At 43.1% G+C, this 23289-nt stretch overlaps 1 long non-coding RNA gene across 1 annotated transcript in view; it reads left to right on the forward strand.

Annotated features, from left to right (window-relative positions):
- Window positions 1-4640: 4640 nt before the first annotated feature.
- Window positions 4641-23289, forward strand: part of LOC307069165 — a 35068-nt gene continuing 16419 nt past the window's right edge. The window contains exons 1-3 of the long non-coding RNA XR_013811482.1: window positions 4641-4738; window positions 18159-18273; window positions 22590-22708. This is a non-coding gene — a long non-coding RNA (uncharacterized lncRNA). The remainder of the gene's footprint in view (window positions 4739-18158; window positions 18274-22589; window positions 22709-23289) is intronic.

Raw genomic sequence — 23289 nt, forward strand, 5'->3', positions numbered from 1 at the left:
TTGTTTAGTCCTAGATGTCCTGTTTGATTCTTTTTCAAATTGGCTATGCCACTTTTTAGGATTTTCTGTTCCCTGAAAATATTTTAAAGCTTTTTAAAAATTTTTTGAACTATAGTAGGCCATAGTGACTATAGTCTGTGTCTCATAATTCGGATATCTGAAATATTTGTGAATTTGTTTTCATTGCCTAGTTTTTCTTTCAGCTGTCACTTACAATGTATTTTGTTGCTTATGTGTCCACTTATCTTTGACTTTGTGCCAATATACTATTGAAAAATTATTTATCAGACTGATTTCAGGCATAGGAAGACAGAACCTTCCTGCAGAGAGCATTTTTACTTGCTGCTGCGAAATGCCTGGGGTCACTACCTGTCCAAGATCACTTTAATCCAAGTTCAGGGCTTGAAGTTCCTTGGATCACTCTGGTGATGGATATCTAGACTGCAATTCCATGCCAGGGCTTGTTGCTTCTGGTTCACCATTATCCCAAAGGGGTAGCCACTTATTTTAGAGTGGCTGGAGGGCTTATCAGATCTACTCACTGGGGATGAGAACTTGAACTTTTCATCTCTTTTCCATGAGGCCACCAAAACCACAGCTCAGTGTCACAATTCTTTCTTCTGGATTTGCTAATGCCCTCAGGCAAAAGTGGCTTTGAGTGCTGGGCTTTCCTATTTGGGTTTTTGCTTTCTTCTAGATTTTAGCCTCAGAGTTTCTTAGCGCTTAATGAAGATAATTTCTTTTTCACATTTCACCCAGTATTTTTTAGTTGTCCTCATTGGGATGGTGAGTGCAAATGACTTAGCCTGCCATGACTGGAAGCAGAGGTGTGCACCACCCTCCTAACTTCTCTCCTTGTCCCCAGTCTCTCTTTCTTCTTGTTCTTCCTCCAGAAAGTAACTGAAAGTTTCTTCCTGATGGTGTCATTTTCCTGCACAAATCCTCCAAAAGCTTACTGTTGAATGTAAGATGAAATTCAAATTCCTTTGTTTGGACGATCAGATCTAAAACTCTCTTTCTGAGAAACTAATATATAGCACAGGGAACTCTACTCAATACTCTGTGGTGACCTAAATGCGAAGGAAATCTGAAAAAGAGGGGATATACATATACATAAAACTGATTCACTTTCCTCTAAAGCAGAAACTAAAACAACATTGTAAAGCAACTATACTTCAATAAAAATTAACTTAAAAAAAAAGTAGAGGGCTTCCCTGGTGGCGCAGTGGTTGAGAGTCCGCCTGCCGATGCAGGGGACTCGGGTTCGTGTCCCGGTCCAGGAAGATCCCACATGCCGTGGAGCAGCTATGCCCCTTAGCCATGGCCGCTGAGCCTGCGCATCCGGAGCCTGTGCTCCGCAGTGGGAGAGGCCACAACAGTGAGAGCCCTGCGTACCGCAAAAAAAAAAAAAAAAAAAAAAGAAAGAAAGAAAGCAAACAAAAAAGAAAAATAGAAGAGATGCAGATGAGAAATGGAGTATGTGGAATAGGTTATGGAGAGAAAGGTTGAAGAAGAAAAGTTCTCTGCCAGTCAATCAGAAGACTTTGGACTTTTTAAAGTAAGAAAATGATGTGATTTTATTTGGGTTTAGACATGGCACTTTGTGGGCAGTGTGGAAATTGGGTAGGTATCCTAAATAGAATGCTTGCATTTCCCCCAAATCTATGTGTTGAAATCCTAAACCCCAAAATAACGGTATTAGAAGGTGGTGTCTCTGGGAGGTGGCTAGGTCATAAGGGTGGAGCCCTCATGAATGAGATTAGGGCCTTATTTAAGGGGGTCCTGAGAGATACTTTGACCCTTCCACCAGTGAGTACATAGTGAAAAGTTGCCACCTATGATCCAGGAAGTGGCCTTCACCAGACACCGAAGCTGCTGGTACCTTGATCTTGGACTAACCAGCTTCTAGGACTGTGAAAAATAACTGTTAGCTGTTTATAAGTAAAAAAATAAAATAAAATAAAATTCTCTTTCTTAGCTTCACATATTCACTGAGTAGTTATTTTCTGTGCACTGAATGTGCGGCCCTCACTAGGCCAGGTACTACCTATTCTTTTTCTTCTTACGTGTTTTACCTCTTGCCTTACCTCCCAATCCACCTCATACTCATACTCTAGACAAACTGGAATACTCGCAGTCATGGGTCAGAGCTGGGTCAGAACACAGATGGACTAACTCCTAGGTCAGTGCTATGTCCTCTACACCATGATCCCATATTCAGGTTTAAGTGCATTCAATCTGGATATTGATGTACATTCTAATAAATAAACTAGACAAAAACTCAACAAGTATAAATTATCCTGGCTTTTTCATATTCCTTGCTGCCTTCTCGGCTCTTTGTCATGTGAGTGGGGGACGTAAGCTCTGGAAATAAATTCATTCTTGCCATCAAGTTTTTGGCCATATCCATAGTCACAAGGACGCCTAGGAGAAAAACTTGAGGCTTACTTTTCCTGTCAGTTGAGACACTGATTGAAGAATTTGATTCCAGGAATAGGAATAACCTGCTTTGAAACAAAACAATTCCCACATGCCTGTGGCTGCCTGAAATAGCAGTCAAAGCTGAGTTTCTCTGGAAAAACACACTTTTCTAGAAGTAGGCCAACCTGGAAATAGGGTTCTAGTTTCGCTCTTTGCCACTGTGTAACCTTGGGCCCATCGACCCTCCTTCTCTAGGCAGTCCCCACACCTCCTCGCCCATATACAATTCAGATGCTCAGACAAACTGAACTGAAATGGCCTTTTCATTTTTAACCAGCAAGCATTGGCTGGACGAGGATGCCTGGGTGACCAGAGACAAGGGGTGCAGGATTAAGAGCAGTAGGGCTGGGCTCAACTGACCCACTGCTGTTGTGATGGTTCGTTATAGAGGGATCCCCCACGTAAGTAAGTGGGTTAGTTCTATGCGGATCTGCCCCGTAAGTGAGAAGAGAGCACTAACTGCAATAGAAGGAAAAAGAGGGGGAAAGGAGAGGGAAATCGAATGTGTGAAGATTCTCTGCTGGTGAAGAGAAGGAAGGAAATTAAGAGACACATTTTAAACACGTGTGATTCTAAAATCGTTTAGAAAAAAGACAGAAGAAGAAAGAGGGTGCTTGAGAAGAGGTCGAGGTGGGGTAAAGAGTTAATTTTTTAGCTGTACAAAACACTCAGCCACCCCAGAGAGTTCCATGCAAGTAAAGCTGTGCAATATGCTGGACACAAGCGGTCCCAGCTCTTTTCACCAAATACTGAAGGAAAGGGGAAGGGGGGGAATGTTTGTTTGAATATTCTAGTTGACCAAGAGTGAACCTGAAATCCATTTTGATTTCAACACTTTTACATGGCATGCCTCACGAGGTCCAGCGCTGGTGAATATGACTGAGGTCTATCTGTTCATTGCCCATGTGGCTTATGTGCTCTGAAGAAGCCTCTTTCTGACCTTGCTTCATCAAGGTACCTGAGATGGGAAGGATGAAGGGTAGTGAATGAGTGGAAGCATTTCCTCTTTCTCTGAGATATTTCTACTCTATGTGGCAATGTTCAGGGTAGCGGAAAGAAGAGAAGCCCTCTAGCAAAAATGTAAGGCTTTTTTCCCCCACATGCGGGGCCAGAATGCTGGAGCATTAGAGTGGCCTGCTCTCCGGGGGCTCACTGCCTTGAAGATCCCATACACTGACCGTTGCCTTCTTTTCCCCTTCAATGCTGTCAGCCAAGAACCCTCACTTCAACTGTGCATCCCTTAGCTATGGGAGGGGGGGCTCCTGGAGCCCAATTTCGGTCCTGATGATGGGCCAGAACCGTGTCACAAGACGCACTGGTTGAACCTCCTCTATGCCTTCCAGAGGACAGGCAGTCTGGTTCACTGGAGGCCCGAGGGTCAGGGAATGACCACCAGTCAACTAGGTCCTGATTCCTCAAAGGTGTCCAGTATTTTCAAAACGCAGATTGAGCCCGGGTGGTCAAATTACTACTTTCACCACAAAAAGCAAACTCTTGGGGATACGCTGTTCCAAGTGAAAAGCACATTTTGCGTTTTTGCAGAGGGGAGGTGCAGGGCGGGGTGCCCCACGCCGCCGACCCCCAGCCCAGCTCTCCAGCTGCCAGGGAGCTGGAACTGCGGCTGACCCGGGAATGACTGCAGACGCCAGAAGGAGCAGAGGGCTGGGCGGCAGGCACACAGGCTGTGGTAGGAGGCGGGACCGTGCAGCTCGTTGAAAGTCTCCCGGCGCCTGCCTGATTGGCGAAGCTCGCTTGCCATGGGGTGGGCGGAGCCAGTTGTGCGCCGGGCCTCAGGCCCGCCCAGCGGCCGCCAGCAGTGCGTCCGACCCCGAGCTGTCTGCAGCGGCTGGGTTTGTGGTCGGGGTGCTGCGTGGAGTGAAGTTGCTGGGCTGCTGCTCTTCTTGCCGCTCCCTGGCTCAGGGCCGCTGGTCGACCCGCACCCTCCGCGTTCCCCTTGGCCTCGATGTTCGCACCTTACAGGCGGCTCTTTGCAGAAGCACGACCTCCTCGCCCCGCTCCTCTTGGTTATCCCGCGCCCCCCGTCGTCTGTCGGCCTCCCGCTCCGCAGCGTTCTCGAGCGTCCTCGGACGGTCGGAGCTATGGCGTCCCGACATGCGGCGGGCCGCTGTGCGCCTAACTCCTCATCAGGACCCGGCCCTTGGCGGGCGACGACCCCAATCCCAGCTGGAAATTCCACTTTGGCTTCTGACCTCTCCTCGCCTGATGTTCCTGACGTCGTTCTGGACTTCTTTGATTGGTGAGCGGGGTCGCCAGGCTGCCGTGAGCTGGGCGGGCAGAGGGTGAGTGGGCGACCTCTTAGAAGGAGGCGGCTGGAGCAGACGTGGGCCTGGGCTTCTGAACCGCTGCCCACGCGCGCTGCCTGCTGGCCAGTCCGTAGAGGAGTTGGTGGTGGGGCTGGGCACGTGCAGCTGCGATGGAGCCCCCTTGTTTCAGCCCCTGTGTTGCTGTGGTACCTAATAGCGCTGAAATGGCGGGGGTCGGGGATCTACCGCCCCAGGGTCCACCCCTCCGTCTCCAGGGCCTGAGTTCTCCTCAGCCAGGTATACTGGCCCCTGTGTGTGAGTGCGCGGGGGGAGGGGGTGATGGTGCGGTGAGGGCTAAAGTTAGTATTCCGTGCTGAGTTGACGGCTGGTAAAACTGGGAGGGCCTCGAACGGCCTAATCCCAGATTCCGCTCCCCACTCTGCTCCGCCAGATAGGGTCCTCTAGCAACAACCCTTCTTATTAAATGCACCGGATGCATTCCTGCTTCTTACCCCTGAATAGTGTTTCCTTGTCAGCCAGCAGAACGATTCAAACAAGCCAATCACATCCTTGCTTAGGCACCAGGGCGTACCTCACCCTCTTAGTACTGCAAAGCCCGCCTCCCACAGAGCCTTCTGGTTCACGCTGTTCCAGAATGCAACCCCCACGTGTCCTGCATGGCCTGCGATGTCCTCCTCTCCTGGGCTGCCCAAGAGGTGGGTCAGTGTGCCTCCGAACCTGTCCCCATAAGCACCGAAAAGGTCTGGACCACTCATGATTAAATGGAGATAAAACCCACAGCTGTAAATTTGCCCTGCTAGAAATCTAAAATATTCTGAGGGAATTTGTATAGAGAGAAAAGACAAAATAATAATAATAATAATTCCATGCAGCGCAAGTGGCAGCACCATAGGAGAAGATGGTTTCAGTCCACCCACCTCTGGCTTGGGGGCCCAGCAATCTTCTGCTGTGCCACTCCTTTGCGTATGCCTCTGTTGCAGTAAAAATCCTGATCATCCTAATGATAGGGAAAAGCAACCGTGGCACTTTTGTGACACAGTGATGAAATTAACCCCAACTTAAGCCAGAGTCCTTAAGACTTATTAAGCAACCATTGCCATAGGGGTGGCTTCTATCCCTAATGCAACTGGTTTGATGCTCTCTGAAGGAAGAAATCTATAAATATGAGCAGATTAGAGAGGACACACCCTCACCCACACACACAAAGTACATCCAGTGACAAACAAACAAGCAAAAAGAATCAGAGAGAAAGAAATCAGAAAACTTGAATGCAGAGGGAGGAAACAATTTAAATTGATACAAAGGTCCACAATTCAATCCAGTTGGAAGTCTAGAATTTGCTAAAAGAATTTATACCCTGGTGAGACCTTTGTCCTTGGCAGACAGCTGGCTTCTCACTGTGTCCTCACATGGCCTTTACTTTGTTCAGTGTGGGGAGAGAGAGAGCTCTGTGGCGTCTGTTCCTCTTTTTATAGGGATACCCCCCTATTGGATTAGACCTCCAAGCTTATGACCTCGTTTAACCTTAAGGCCATATCTCCAAATATAGTCACAGTGGGGTTAGGGCTTCAACATACGAATTTGGGGGGAACAGAATTCAGTCCATTACATGTTTTTTTTGTTTTTTTTTTTTTTACTTTTGTCTGTGTTGTGTGTTCGTTGCTGCGCGCGGGTTTTCTCTAGTTCCCGCGAGTGGGGGCTTCTCTTCGTTGAGGTACACGGGCTTCTCACTGCGGTGGCTTCTCTTGTTGTGGGGCACGGGCTCTAGGTGCCCGGGCTTCAGTAGTTGCCGCATGTGGGCTCAGTAGTTGTGGTTCGCGGGCTCTCGAGCTCAGGCTCAGTAGTTGTGGCGCACGGCTTAGTTGCTCCGTGGCATGCGGGATCTTCCCGGACCAGGGTTCAAACCCGTGTCCCCTCCATTGGCAGGTGGATTCTTTTTTTTTTTTTTCGGTTCGCGGGCCTCTCACTGTTGTGGCCTCTCCCGTTGCGGAGCACAGGCTCCGGACGTGCAGGCTCAGCGGCCATGGCTCACGGGCCCAGCCGCTCCGCGGCATGTGGGATCTCTCCGGACTGTGGCACGAACCCGTGTCCCCTGCATCGGCAGGCAGACGCTCAACCACTGTGCCACCAGGGAAGCCCAGGACATTCTTGTAGGTCGCCATTGCCACAGTGCTGTCACAACATACTCATTACATTTATGTGCAAACAATCACACATTCACTTACCCATATTGTCACAAACAGGAATTAACTCACGTAGGCACGTCAAAACAAACATGCTCACACCTCCCAAGAAGCTCACAAGTTATCTCAAACTCAGAAAAAAGTACACTCACACACATACTTCCATACATTCCCTTATACAAGTATACTTACATTCACATATCACACAAAAACACACATACACAATCATCACATAAGAATATGCTGACATGCACTCAGATGCTCACCAATTCACTCATACAGATGAGTACACACAAAATATTCACTTAAATATACAGACTCCTTCACAATAAGGCACTCTCAGCCGTGGAAAGGCTTGCATATACCCAGTAACGTACACTCACCTAGTAACAAGACGCTTTCACACATGAACTCCTAAGAACATGCTGATGAATTCCCTCATACATAAACACTCTCAGATGCACACATACACACACTGACACATTCACTGCACATAAACCTACTCAAGCAGTCATTCAACCACATGAGCATGCTGACCGTTTCATGCACATAGAGACCTATATTCATTTCCCAACACACCCATTCACTTTTCATGCACCTGAACATGCTCACAATCAGGAACCTACATATACACTTGCACGTAAACATGGTCACACTCGTCACGAAGCCCCAGCATTCACTCACATAAACTCATAAACATACTCCCATGCTCACATTCCACTCATACAGTGTACTCACACTTTAACAAGCTCACATAAATAAACACAATAAGCCGTCACACCTACATGAATATGCTATCATTCATGAACATGCTCGCACATTCACATGCACACACAAATGCTTTTTCAATAAATTCAAACATTTCAAATATAATCACACTTGAAGACGTGTAAAAGTTCATGTATTCATGCTCACAGTGTGCATCGTCACCTATAGACACACAATTGCATTAACACACGTAGTGTTGACTCATCCAAATGAACATACTGACTAAAAACTCAATACTACTCATTCACATTCGCACCATATGCTCGCACGTTTACTCAGGTATGCTCACAACTTCAGTCATTTCCATGAGCGTGGTCAGACATTGACTCCCTCACTTGAACATGCTCACAATTTCACTGATGTACATACTCAGAGCTGCTCATACAAACACACTGATATATTCACTCCATAAAAATGAGCTGACACCTTCACTCAGTCGCATACCATGATTACCGTTTCTCTCACAGGGATACCCAAAAATATACTCTCCAGTGCTCCCATTTAGCTACCCACATTAACATGCTCACCATCAGGAACATGCTCACGTACGCCCTTGCACACAAATATGCTCGTGCTCACCACAAAGCTCACGCATTCATTAATCCATACGCTCACATGAACTCAAGTCATGCGCTCACATTTCACCCACACAGTATACATGCATGAATATGAGCATAAAATACATTCATACACGCCCGTGAACATGCTTTCATCCAAGCATATGGTCACAAGGTAATGCATACACATGAACACCAACAAACATTTACTTGACCACTCAAATATTCTTCCGTGATCATACTCCAAGACACGTACACATTCACATAATCACTTTCAAAAATGTGCATCCTCACATATACGCACAGGATCACACACTGGCTGACCAACATTAAGATGAGTATAGTTCACTTCTTGCAGTGAACATCCTGACGAGTTCCTCACATACGTAAACATGCATACATTCGCACTCACACACACACTTCCCTTCACTCACACAATCATGCCGACAACTCAGTGAGTCACAGAAGTATTACCACACATTCACACAGATGAATATGATAAAAAATTCATTCATACGCCATACATATTAGGTTTAGAGTTCCACAATCACACATTCACTTTCAATTTTATGCAAATTCTCATTGTCTCAAACGGAAACATGCTTATACATTCACTTGCACAGAAATCTTCTTACAGTCACCAAGAATCTCACAAAATCTTACAACACGTAAAACACTTTCCCTTACAACACACTTTCACACATGACCTGACTCAGATGTACTCCCACATAAACAAGATAAAAAAGAAACCCACCATATAGTCACTACACAGAAACATGCTAACGTGTCTGGACATGCTCACCATCCAGACATACAATGAGTGCAACGAAACATCACTTGAAAAATGCTTGCTCACAATGAAGGAGCATGAGCCGGCTCACACATACACTTACACAGAGACATACGTATATACACACACTCACACATTCATCACTCAGCAAAAAGTTTAAGCATTCACGCATTGAAATATGCCCACAAAGTCACTCATATTCAAAGACATGCATTCACACACACAGACTGACACATTCAGTCACACAACATGGTGACATTCACTCAGCCACATGACCATGCCCACATTCATTCACACAGAGGCTCCCACTGAGACATTCACTTACACATGCAGATTAACATTGAGAAGATCAGGATCATGCTTGTAAGAACCCTCACACAAAAACATGCTCACATCCACTATGAAACATACACTTTAAAACACACATATGTCAACTTTCAAATGCCATCCTAACACACTGTCACATGTATAAGTTTACACATTCATTCTCACGAGTGTACATGCTTACATATGTTCACACGCTCAAACATTCCCTCGTCCTGTTTACATGCTTATAGTTCACTCACTCAAATGCACATACAAACTGGCTCACACACATACCCATACTAACATATGCACACTCAGATCCTCAAACATTCCCACAAAGTAGCTCGTACCACACTCGCATAAGCATAATCACATACTCACTTATACACACGAAAGTGATTACAAATTCCCTCACATTCTAGACACATTCATTGCATGTATCTGCACACACTCACACATTCACTTTTCCATGCAAATTATCATTGTCACAAACACAGCATGCTTACAGACTCACTTGCTCAAGAACGTACACTAAGAATCTCACCCATTCGCTCAGTTACATAAAATCCCATTCACTCACACATGCTCTCAGAGTAGGTTATTCAAATATAGTTGTACGTTATCAAGATCACATGAAAACCACCTGCTCATACCCACTAATATGCTAATAGGATTGCACATGCTAACAAATGGACGCGTAGAGATGGGAACACAAATATTCACTTTGTAAACACAAATTTAAACTTAAGAACACAATCACCCATGAGCCGGCTCACACTTAAACCGTCATAGAAGACATGCTTGCGTACATAAACATGCTCACACAGTCACTCACAAAACATACTCAAATACTCATTCAAATATGCCCACAAAGTTGCTCACATTCAAAGACATAGAAACATTCATGCATACCGACACATTCACTCCTTTGCACAAACCTACTCAAACGGCCACTCAATCACATGAGCGTACCCACAAATTCATTCACACGGGGACTCAAACATATATACTAAGATGCTCCCACGAACACATTCACTTATACATGCACATTAATATTGTGAAAATCAGGAACGTGCTCCCATGGACACTTACACATAAGTGTGCTCACTTCTAGGTGAAGGTCCAGTAGTCACTCACAGAAGAATATACACTCACATGCACTTACACTCATGTTCGTATTTCACTCGCAGAAATACACTGAACGATTCAACTCACAGTAATAAACTATACATATTCACTAACTCAGAGAAACATGATAACAGCTGTACACATGGTCACAAATTTAAACATACAGTTGAACACACAAACATGTCAGCATACACAGATGTACAGGTTCCATATTCACTCTAAAGAAGATAGATGCTCACATAGAAGCACGTGGTTACACATTCACTCACATTACCACTTGCATTCACTATGCAAAAGCATATAGTGACAACTTACCCTCATCCATACACATGGTAACTAACGTACATTCACACCCAAATGTTCATACTTTCACACACTCACAAAAAGTTTCCCACACCTCACTCACTCTCATGAGCTGAATTACGTATTCATTCACTCACGAAAGTGAGTACAAATTAACTCACTTGCAGATATGCTCATTGCAGTTATAAACACCCATTCACGCATGCACATTATTATTGTCACTAAGAGTAACAAGCTCATATATTCACTTGCACACAAATATGGTCACACCAAGCTCACAAATTCACTCAATTACACGGGTTCGTGTCCCGGTCCGGGAAGATCCCACATGGTGCGGAGTGGCTGGGCCCCTGAGCCATGGCCGCTGAGCCTGCGTGTCCAGAGCCTGTGCTACGCAGCAGGAGAGGCCACAAGAGTGAGAGGCCCACGTACCGCAAAAGAAAAAAAAATGCACTTGAACACGCACGAACATGTACATCAACACAAATATTGTCTCAGATCTACATGTTCATATATTCAGTGTTGTGAGTGGACGAACTCAGATATATGCATACTTTCAAACATTAATTCACTAATATTAACATGCTCAAATTTCACTACTCAAACACGTGTAGTGACACATTTACGTACACATATACACATATGCACATATATTCCCCTTCAGACACTCAGGCATTCATATACCTACCCAAAATTTCCCACGTCACACTTGTGAGCAAATGCACACATTCACTTATACACACAAGAGTGATTACAAATTCGCTCACATTCCAGACATGCTCATTGTGTGTGTATGCACAAACCTACACATTCATTTACTCATGCACATTTTTGGTCATAAACATTAACATAGTCACAAATACAATTGCACACAAACATGCTCACACTGACTTAGAAGCTCACAAATTCACTCATTTATATAAAAACCCTTACATTGACTCACACATATGGGCATGAATGACCTCATTCGAATATACAGCTGACCCTTGAACAACAAGAGTGTCACCTGTGTGGGTCCACTTATATGCAGATTTTTTTCAATAAATTTATGGCTAGCCCTCTGTATCAATGGGTTTTGCTTTCACAGATTTAACCAGCTGCATATCACGTGCTATGTTTATGATCCACAGTCGGTTGAGTCCGCGAATGCAGACTACAGGGATAGAGAGGGCTGACTATGGGACTTGGACACTCTCAGATTTTGGTATCCTTGGTGGCTGCTGGAATCAGTCCCCCATGAATAGTCTGCATCTACTGTAGTCACATATTAACAAGGTCACAAGAAAACATACTTGGTCATCCACTATACATGAATATGGTAACATGATTCGCAGGCTTACAAGTTCATTTATACAGGTGAGCATACAAAAGTGTTCACTTTAAGCGTGCCAATGTAGATCCAAGAGACCACTCTCACCCACAAACAGGCTCACCTACACACTGTCACAGACAGATGTGCTCACATACATACACTCACACATTCACTCACTCACAAAACACTTAAACACTGAGGCATTCTCAAACTTGCCCACCAATTCACTCCCACTCACAGACACACATACATTCACACATACATACTGACATTCACTCCTTCACACGAACGTGCTCAAACACTCAATCACATGACCATGCCAAGAGATTCATTCACACAGGGACACAAATGCATACATTCAGGAGTTCCCACTCACACATTCACTTACACATGCACATTTTCACTCTTAAAATCAGGAACATGTTCACATAGGTATTCACATACAAACACGCTCACATCCTCCATGAAGCTCAGAATATCTACTCAAAGAAGCAAATACACTCACATGCACTTCCACTCATGTTTATTCAGGTTTCACTTACACAAATATACTCACCTGTGAACTAGCTCACCACAGTGAACCTGATACACGTTCACTTACTCATACAAACATGCTAACCCCCATGCATATGGCTGCAATTTCAAGGGTACGCTTGAACATACATTTAAAGCAGTCCTCAGAGACTGAGATACTAGCACAGTTTGAGATTACAGGGCCGCATATTTACTCTCACAAATGCACAAGCTCACGTACATGCTCATTTGTTCACTCACATTATCATGCTTACAGATAACTCACTCAAACACATATACTGGCAAATGTACTCACACATACTAACATACATTCACACTTGGTGGCTCACAGTTCACACACACACAGTAGCCCCACCTCATTCAGATTATCATCATCAATCATGCACTTAAAACATAAACATGGTTACAAGTTCACTCACACTCCAGGTACACTCATTTCATTTACACATGCACACACCCATTCCCTTACCCATATAAAATATCCTTGTCACAAACAGTAACATGCTTACATATTGAATTGCACAGGAACATGCTCACACTCAGCAAGAAGCTCACGATTTCATTCGTTCGCTTAAAAAACCATTACATGCATTCCCTTATACATGCTCCCTTATTCAAATATATTCACACATAAACAAGAACACACAAAAAACACATTTACCCCCAATGACTCAGAATTATGCTAACTTGCCTTCACGTGCTTAAAAATTCATTCATACAAGTGAACACACTTAAATATTAATTTTAAACACAAATTTGCACCTAAGAAAACACTCTCACCCATGAACATGTTCACACTTATAATGTCACACAGAGATATGCTTAAACACAGTCACATGTTTGCATACTCCCTGAACAGGCTCAGATTTGCCTACAAATTGAAATTAAAAAACATACGTTCACATGCATCCACTTACACATTCACAGCTTCACACAAACATGCTGATATATTCAGTTAATTTCATGACCATACTCATAAGTTTACTCACATGGGGACCCAAATATAAACACTCAGATGCTTCCCGATGCTGTCACTCACACTTTCACTTGCACATGCACATTCTTGAAATCAGGAACATGCTTACGTATAGATGCACACACAGATATGCTCACATCCACCGTATAGCTCCAACATAAGCTCACAGAAGAAATTCGCTCATATGGACTCACATTCTCACAGTATCTCACGTGAATATGCAGACACATTACCTAGCTCACAGCAATGATCCTGATACACATTCTCTCACTCAGAGGAACATAGTAACATCAATATTGTCAATAAAAAAGTATGCCATATGGAGTTTAAGGCAAGGAAGGCTTTTTTTCAGGACCATTGTGATAGGGGCTAGGGACTATTGCAATAGGGAAAATAAACTCAACTCCACATACAATAGAGACAGATGACAACTTATGGCCAACAGGGAGGGTGAGGGAGTTAGTGAATGGCAGATTACTGAGAGGAACTTAGGTATTGTGTTGGTTAATTTTAGGTGTCTATTTGGTTTGAGTAAAAGATGCCCAGATTGTTGGTAAAACATTTCTTGGTGTGTCTGTGAGCAGGATTCCGGAAGAGATTAGCATGTGAATTGGCAGACTTAGTAAAGAAAATTGCCTTCATCAGTGCAAGTGGGCATTATCACAATCTCTTGAGGGCCTGAATAGAACAAAAAGGCAGTGGAAGGATGAGTTTTCTCTTTGCTTGAGCTGGGACATCCATATTATTCTGCTCTTAGACATCACTACTCCTAGTCTTGGACCTTTGGACTTGGACCAGGATTTGCAGCATCAGCCCCCTGATTCTTGGGCCTTCAATCTTGATCTGGGACTTTCCTGTTTGTCAGGCCTTCAGACTTAGAGTGGTTTTTACCACTGGCTTTCTAGGTTTTCCGGCTTACAGACAGCAGATTGTAGGACTTCTCAGCCTCCATAATCTCATGAGCCAATTACTATAATAAATCTCCTCATCTATATCTATATCTATATCAACATCTATATCTCTATATAACAGAGAAATAGCATTAATGTAAAGATATATCTATAAATATATAGATATTAGATATCTGACATAGATATCTAGATATATATATACCTACCATTGATATTGATCTGTAGATATAGATAGATAAGCTATCTATATGCCTGTCCGTTTCTTACTGGTCCTGTTTCTGTGGAGAACCCTGACTAACACAAGGATGAAGGGAGGCTGGGGGGTGGAACTTGATTAGACCTCAAGAGGAGGGATGAAGAACTTAGATACGAAGGAGGGGGGGATTCTTGCTAAACTGGCCTAGGAGGATTTTTGCTCAAACTGGGCTTGGCAGGCCAAAGATAGGATCAAGCTTGAGGCCTAGTGAAGGAGAGGACTCAGAATGGCCTCAAGTTTGGTTAAGAAGGGAGTTACTTTGAGTTCCCCTTCTTGTGCAAGTCAAGAAGAGGCATTCTTTTTTCCTGTGAACGATATAAGTCCATTTCTCATTCAGTCACCTTTTGTTCATTAAGGAACAACTGAGCCATCTGCTGATGCTTGGTAGTAGAGGATATTTGCTGGATCATGCAAGGCATGAGGCATTTAATGAGGAGGGTTTCTAAGAAAAGGAAAAGAAAGATTAATGTTTGTAGTGGACTATCTGAAGCCAGTTTCTGAGTCCAGAAGGACAGCCCATTGAAGATGCTGGGCTTGAAGCATGTTTAGATGGTGGAGTGAGGATGGCAGTGGCAATCTGATGGATTTCCTAGTTTACAGTGGATGTTTTCTGATGGCATAGACATCAGCTAGGTTTTGGTAAGATCATCCACAGTCATGATTATTTCGTGGAGCAGAGCATGGAAGATAAAGTGAATTTCCCGAGTGGCCCACACGGCAGCAGTTCCAGGCATGAGGATCATACATGATCTGCTGCAGGGAAGAGTCCTTTGAAGTTTACATCAAGTTGTCCAACTTCAGCTCACGGGGCTTCTTTAGATCCTGTGAAACAAAGCCAGTTAGAAGAAAACCTAAGGATCCAGTAAGAATCTGGGTGGTCAGCTTTGAGTTCTCAGCGATGTCAAATCAGGAGGGTTGGAGAAAAATTGGAAACATTAGTTTGAAGAGTTGCAGCCAGATGTTGAAGGAAATTGGAAGAATTGAGAATTTGGTAAGGACTGACAAAATGTGTGAGATAGCAGGAGCTAGTCCAAGTTACATGTAGGTAACACAACCATGTAGTTTACGAAGAAGTGCAAACTAGCTGAAAGGTAATGAACAGGACCAGAATCTCACCCCTCACAAGGGTGCATTTTCTATTGAAATATAAAATTTCACTCAACCGTCACTTCCTTTTTTTTTTTTTTTTTTTTTTTTTTTTTGCGGTACACGGGCCTCTCACTGTTGTGGCCTCTGCCGTTGCGGAGCACACGCTCCGGGCCGCTCCGCGGCATGTGGGTTCCTCCCGGACCAGGGCACGAACCCATGTCCCCTGCATCGGCAGGCAGACTCTCAATCACTGCACCACCAGGGAAGCCCCGTCACCTCCCTTTTGATCAAAGATAATCAAAGTAAGATTATTCTTGCTTATAGAGTGTCTGGCCTTATTAGATTTGGCTTGCTTATTTGCACGATTGCAGCAAGAATGATAATTTACCACATAGGCCATTTTTAGTTTACTCTGCTGGAACTTTTCATAAGGAGTCTCACTTCGATTGGAGTTTTAAAAGCCTCGCAAAGCTAGGAATCCAAGCCAAAATCTCACCACCACAATTCCCCTGCAGTACCTATAGATCTGGGTAAATTAATCTCTTCTTGAAGGCCCCCAAAATATCCTAAGTTTCCTAGGCCTGCCATGAGGTGACCTCTCCCGCTCACCTGTAAGGCTGAGAAAGCTGTAAACCAGGTGCCAGGCCCATTTTCCCAAGAAGACTTCGTAAGCATTGGCTCCATAAAGTCACCTTTAGTTCCTTAAAACTATCTGGTCATATCTGATTATATATATTGTTCTCAACTATGATAGTCTGGGACTTCCCTGGTGGTCCAGTGGCTAAGACTCTGTGCTCTGAATGCAGGGGGCCCGGGTTTGATCCCTGGTCAGGGAACTAGATCCCACATGCCACAACTACGAGTTTGCATGCCACAACTAAGGATCCCACATGCCGTGACTAAAAGACCCCACATGCCACAGCTGAAGTTCCCGCATGCCGCAACGAAGATCCCTCGTGCCGCAACTAAGACCTGGTGCAGCCAAGTCAATCAATCCATCACTGTTTTTAAAAACACTGTATTCTTTCAAAACATGATAGTCCGCTCAGAGCTTTGGTCATATAGTCAAATCAATTATGTTCTGTTCCCAGGAGGAAGGATTCTTATTGAACCTAAGCAGTTCATTGTATTACTGTGAAAATAAGAATACTTAGTAAGAATATTCAAATTCTAGAGTGATCAGTCAGGCAAAAAAAGATAAATGCTTCATTTCTGCTTACAGAAGTATGATCTACTAAACTGTTATGAATTGTAGATAGCTGAAGTTAGAAAAGTAGGCAGTTCTTTATATGCAGAAAACGGAACATTAAAGCATCAGCAGTAGTCCAAGCAAAAGCCATAATCGTCCTTGACGAATTCATTCAGCCCTATGTAATTCTTGTTCTGCTTGATCTTGGGTTAGCCATCTCATGAACTTATCAGCTTCTCCAGGAGAATTCTGGAAATCCTGACTCAGGCCGGTGGTACGGTCTCAAAGTTATTTAAGCAATGCCATTAGGAGTTGTGTGCCTCAAGAGTACCTGGCATAGTCCTTTCTGTGGGACTCCAAGATAGTCCCATTTTGTTGAAGATAATTACTCTGGCCTGTAGCTGATTGCAAGAGCTTTCAGGGAGGCATCAAAGTAAAACAAGTGTGGATGACAAAAGAGTGAAAATGGCCATAGTAAAAGACGTGATGAAAGTTCATCACAAAAATGATGCAATTGCCAAGGACAGTTGGTTGTTTCTGTGGCATACAACATTTTAAGACACTAACTGGCATGACAGCTGATAACATTATGCTGATGTTGTCTAATTCTAAGGCAAAGCAGCACCAAGATACGTCATGGACAGCAAGGGCACTGACATTTATAGGAATCAATACAATTTCTGAAGTATTTGTATTAATAACATTTTACCCATAGAAATATAAACTAGAGAAGGTTAAGCATCTCTTTATATTTGGCAGTGCTTCCTGTGCAACTCAACTTATCAAATAAAGCTACTTATTGTAACATCTCTCATTTACAAGGTGAAAGAACAAACTCTGGATTTTCCGCAGGCTCTCTTGGAAATATCAGTGTCCGTATGAGGTCAAGAATATTTCATTTAGGATTTGAATTTGGAAAGACCCAATATCACAAGTTGTTAGAAATGGCAAAAGATTTGTACACTTGGCTAAATAGAATCATGGGTCACTAAGAAACTATTTGGCCACCTATTTAACCAGAGTACTAATATAAGATTTCAAAAGTAAATATTGGAAGTAATGTGATTAAAAACAGCCTTCTCTCTTTTAGAAGTAAGAAGACTCATTTATCTTACAAATAAAGGACATGATAAATCAACAAGAAGCACAGGAATTTATTCTGCTAAGACACAGAATCTCTGCTTTCTACGGAGATTACTTAGAAGGTAAGGAAAAACCTATTATAAACTCTTATTAAGAGCAAACCGAAGAGGGTTTTGTCTTAGCAACTTTCAAATATACAATATAGTATTATTAACTGTAGTCATCACGCTGTACATTACATCCCCATGACATTTATTTTATAACTAAGAGTTTGTACCTTTTTTATGGCTTCATAGCTGCGTTTCATTTTTTAATATATTTTTATTGAAGTGCAGTTGATTTACAATGTTATGTTAGTTTCTGGTGTACAGCAAAGGGATTCAGTCATATATATAAATATATATATATTCATATATACATATATATATATATACACAAACACACACATTCTTTTGCATATTCTTTTCCATTATGGTTAACAACAGGATATTGAATATAGCTTCCTGTGCTATGCAGCAGGACCTTGTTGTTTACATATTTTATGTATAGTAGTTTATATCTGCAAATCCCAAACTCCTAATTTATCCCTTCCCCACCCCCTTTCCCCTTTGGTAACCATAAGTTTGTTTTCTATGTCTGTGAGTCTGTTTCTGTTTTGTAAATATCAATAAGTTCATTTGTATCGTTTTGTATTAGATTCCACATGTAAGTGATATCATATGATACTTGTCTTTCTCTGTCTGACATACTTCACTTAGTATAATAATCTCGAGGTCCATCGATGTTGCTGCAAATGGCATTATTTCATTATTCTTTATGGCTGAGTGGTATTCCATTGTATATATGTACCACGTTTTCTTTATCCATTCATCTGTCGATAGACATTTAGGTTTCTTCCGTGTCTTGGCTGTCGTAAATAGTGCTGCTGTGAATATTGCAGTGCATTTATCTTTTTGAATTAGAGTTTTCTCTGGATATATGCCCAGGAGTGGAATTGCTGGATCATATGGCAACTCCAGTTTTAGGTTTTGAAGGAACCTCCACACTGTTTTCCATAGTGGCTGCACCAATTTAATTTCCCACCAACAGTGTAGAAGGGTTCCTTTTGCTCCACACTTTCTCCAGCATTTAGTGTTTGTAAACGTTTTCTTAAATTTTATTTTATTTTCTTTATTTATTTGGCTGTGCTGGTTCTTAGTTGGGGCACGTGGGATCTTTGTTGCCCCGTGCAGGATCTTCATTGCACGTGGGATCTTTTAGTTGTTGCACGCAGGATCTTTAGTCGTGGCATGTGGGATCTTTGGTTGTGACATGTGGGATCTTTTAGATGTGGCGTGCAGGATCGTTTAGTTGTGGCATGTGGGCTCTTACTTGCGGCATGCGGGGTCCTTTAGTTGTGGCATGTGGGCTCTTACTTGCGGCATGCGGGATCTAGTTCCTCGATGAGGGTTTGAACCTGGGCTCCCTGCATTGGGAGTGTGGAGTCTAAACCATTGGACCACCAAGGGAAGTCCCTGTTTGTAAACTTTTTGATGATGGCCATTCTGACCGGTGTGAGGTGATACCTCATTATAGTTTTGATTTGCATTTCTATAATAATTAGTGATGTTGAGCATTGAAGAAGATACCTTCTAATCCTAGTTTTTTGAGAGTTCTTATCATGGAAGTTTCTTGAATTATGCTAAAGGCTTTATAAATGTCTCTTAAGATGATCATGAGGATTTGTCTGGTATTCTGTTAGAGGTATTACACTGTGATTTCTTGTTTTATATAAATTTATTTATTTTAATTTTTCTCTGCGTTGGGTCTTCGTTGCTGCGTGTGGGCTTTCTCTAGTTGCACTGAGCGGGGGCTATTCTTCTTTGCGGTACGCGGGCTTCTCCTTGCAGTGGCTTCTCTTGTTGTGGAGCACAGGCTCTAGGCGTGCCGGCTTCAGTAGTTGTGGCACGTTGGCTCAGTATTTGTGGCTCAAGGACTCTAGAGCGCTGGCTCAGTAGTTGTGACACATGGGCTTAGTTGCTCCGCGGCATGTGGGATCTTCCCGGACCAGGGCTCGGACCCGTGTACCCTGCATTGGTGGGTGGATTGTTAACCACTTCTCCAGCAGGGAAGTCCCTACACTGTGATTTATTTTCTTTCTTTCTTTCTTTTTGGCTGCTCTTGGATCTTCGTTGCTGCATGCGGGCTTTCTCTAGTTGCAGTGACTGCAGGCTACTCTTCGTTGCGGTGTGCGGTCTTCTCATTGCGGTGGCCTCTCTTGTTGCGAAGCATGGGCTCTAGGCGCGCAGTCTTCAGTAGTTGTGGCACATGGGCTCTAGAGCGCAGGCTCAGTATTTGTGGTGCACGGGCTTAGTTGCTCCGTGGCATGTGGGATCTTCCCAGACCAGGGCTCGAACCTGTGTCCCCTGCATTTTCGGGTGGATTCTTAACCACTGCTCCACCAGGGAAGTCCCTACACTGTGATTTCTTAATGTTAAATCAACATTATATTCCTGGGATACAAATCCAAATCAACATTATATTCCTGGGATAAAAATCCTTTGGTCAGGGCATACAATCTTTGTGTATGTTCTTGGACTGCTACAGGCATTATACCCAAGGAGTCTAGGTCGTTTTCAGGGAGAGTCCAAAACGGGTTCAGTCAGGCAAGAAACTCATACAATATGGAAGATTCTCTTCTATCGTTATACACAATCATGCATGAAGTGAATCTTTTTTTAGAATGAGAAAAAGTTCATAATGAAAAAAGATAACAACTACCATGAACAAAAATTACAAAATATCACACACACACACACACACACACACACAAACACACAATGCCACATATGGCATGATTCCATTTCTATGAAATGTCCAGATTAGGCAAATCCATAGTGGCAGAAAGGAGATTAGTGGTTGCCAGTGTTTGAGGATAGGAGGGAATGGGGTATGACCGCTTCCTGGGTATAGGGTTTCTTTTTGAGTTGATGAAGATGCTCTGAAACTAGATAGGGGTGATGACTGCACAGCATCGTGAATGTACTAAAAGAACTGATTTGTACATTTTATTTTTAAAACTTTTTATTTGATTTGTCCATTTTAAAGTGACTAAAATCATTAATTTTCTGTTATTTTATTTTCACTTTAGTTTAAAAATAACAAAGGAAGAAATGTGCAACCCCGTCTTAACAGAGAAGAGGCTTCTTGTAAAAAAAAAAAAAAAAGCCTGATTTGGGACGTTAAGGATGATTAGGGCTTAGAAAGTCAGTTTTGGCCAAAGCTATGCATAAGGTCTAGTTAGAGGAATGAAGATGGGCAAAGATCCATTAGAAGAAAGAGAACATAGCATATTTGAAGGAGTAAAAGATGATCTGTGCAGCTACAGCAGTGAGCATGGAATGTGTTCATTTTGTGATGTATCCAGACATTAATTTGCACTTACTCTGTGCCAAGCTCTACATCAAGTAGGCCCTTGTAAAGTATTAGCTCATTAAATCTGTACAGCAATCCGATGAGGTTGGGACTATTTTTCACCTCATTTACTGATGGAGAAATTGAGAATTATTATATAAGACAGGATTTGAGATATTAAATCCTGAGCCCAAGATCTCACAGCCTGTGAGTGAACTGGAACTTTTATCCAGGCAGTCTGGTTTGAGAGCTCACACCCTTTAACTGCCACAGCTGCCCGAAGACACCAGGTCCTGCCTCTGCAGGGCAGCTCATCTCATGAGTTTAAAGACACGGGATTGGCAAGTGTTTCTGTGTAGAGTTTATGTTTACAGTTTGCCTAAAGTTCAACCGAAACAATCTTTACCCATACACTCACACACACCCACTCAACCCTCCAGATACGTTTCTGAGTCATACAAGGTTTTTGCTTCTACATAGTGTTTGCACAGATTTTACCTTTAGACCTCCCAATTCTTCCCAAATCTTAAGGGTATTTTGAAATCCTTCAGGTAGAAAAACTGCCTCACCTGAGAGTGGTGTTCCATCAGGGGCGCAGGCAGAGGTGTTGAGTATATCTGAGGCTAGGATATTAAACCAACATATGGGGAAGGAAGCTTTTTTCCTAATCTCTGAGTTTCCTAGGTGGCCATGGGAGAAAGAAGAGAAGTCATTATGTACATGAAATTTTCTACATCAAAATTAATGATATATGTAAATTTCATTAAAATCTGTCAGTGGTTCCCTATTTACTATCTAAACATGAGTACACTTCCTAACAAAGGTCTTAAGTTTTGTTCTTGTGTTTTTGGAAGTGGGTGTTACTGATGTTATAGTCACTTCTGTGTTTATTTTGTGTCACAAGGCACACTGTTTGCATTCTTTGTCAGGATATATAAGAGGAAGTAGATGCGAGGTAAGTAAAATTTGTTTAATATCTGGGCTGAAAATTCTGTAACCTTTTCTAAGTTTCTGGGTCTCTGTCAACCCTATTTTGCCTTTGCAGCTGGCTCACTATTAAGCTGTGCCTGTAGAGATTTCCTGAGAGAGACAAGACGTCTGAAGGAAGGAGAATCTACCATGTCTTGTCTCTGTTCCTGTTCCTCTCTGTGTCACCCCCTAAAGGTAAGAATAGTCTTGCAAATGAACTTTTATTACTTTATTTATTTTGTTTTTATTGATTTATTATTTTTGGCTGTGTCAGGTCTTCGTTGCTGCGCATGGGCTTTCTCTAGGTGCGGCGAGCGGGGACTACTCTTCGTTGTGGTGCGCGGGCTTCTCATTACGGTGGCTTCTCTTGTGCAGCACGGCCTCTAGACTTGCGGGCTTCAGTAGTTGTAGCAAGCGGGCTCAGAAGTTGCAGCTCACAGGCTCTAGAGCACAGGCTCAGTAGTTGTGGCTCACAGGCTAAGTTGCTCCGCAGCGTGTGGGATCTTCGCGGACCAGGCCTTGAACCCATGTTCACTGCGTTGGCAGGTGGATTCTTAATCACTGTGCCACAGGGAAGCCCTCTGATGAATTTTTAAGAAGAATTCTTTTATATGTCTTTTATATAATTGTGATATGTTCTTTATCCTTTCATCTGCCCAGAACACTTAGCTTGTCTCCATTCCTTGGCTATTGTGAATAATGCTGCAATGAGCATAAGGGAGCAGAGCAGAAATCACCTCCTTTGGATCTGTTTTCAGGAGTGGGATTGCTGGCTG

Source organism: Hyperoodon ampullatus (assembly GCF_949752795.1).
Source record: "Hyperoodon ampullatus genome assembly, chromosome: X".
Taxonomy (NCBI): Eukaryota; Metazoa; Chordata; class Mammalia; order Artiodactyla; family Ziphiidae; genus Hyperoodon; species Hyperoodon ampullatus.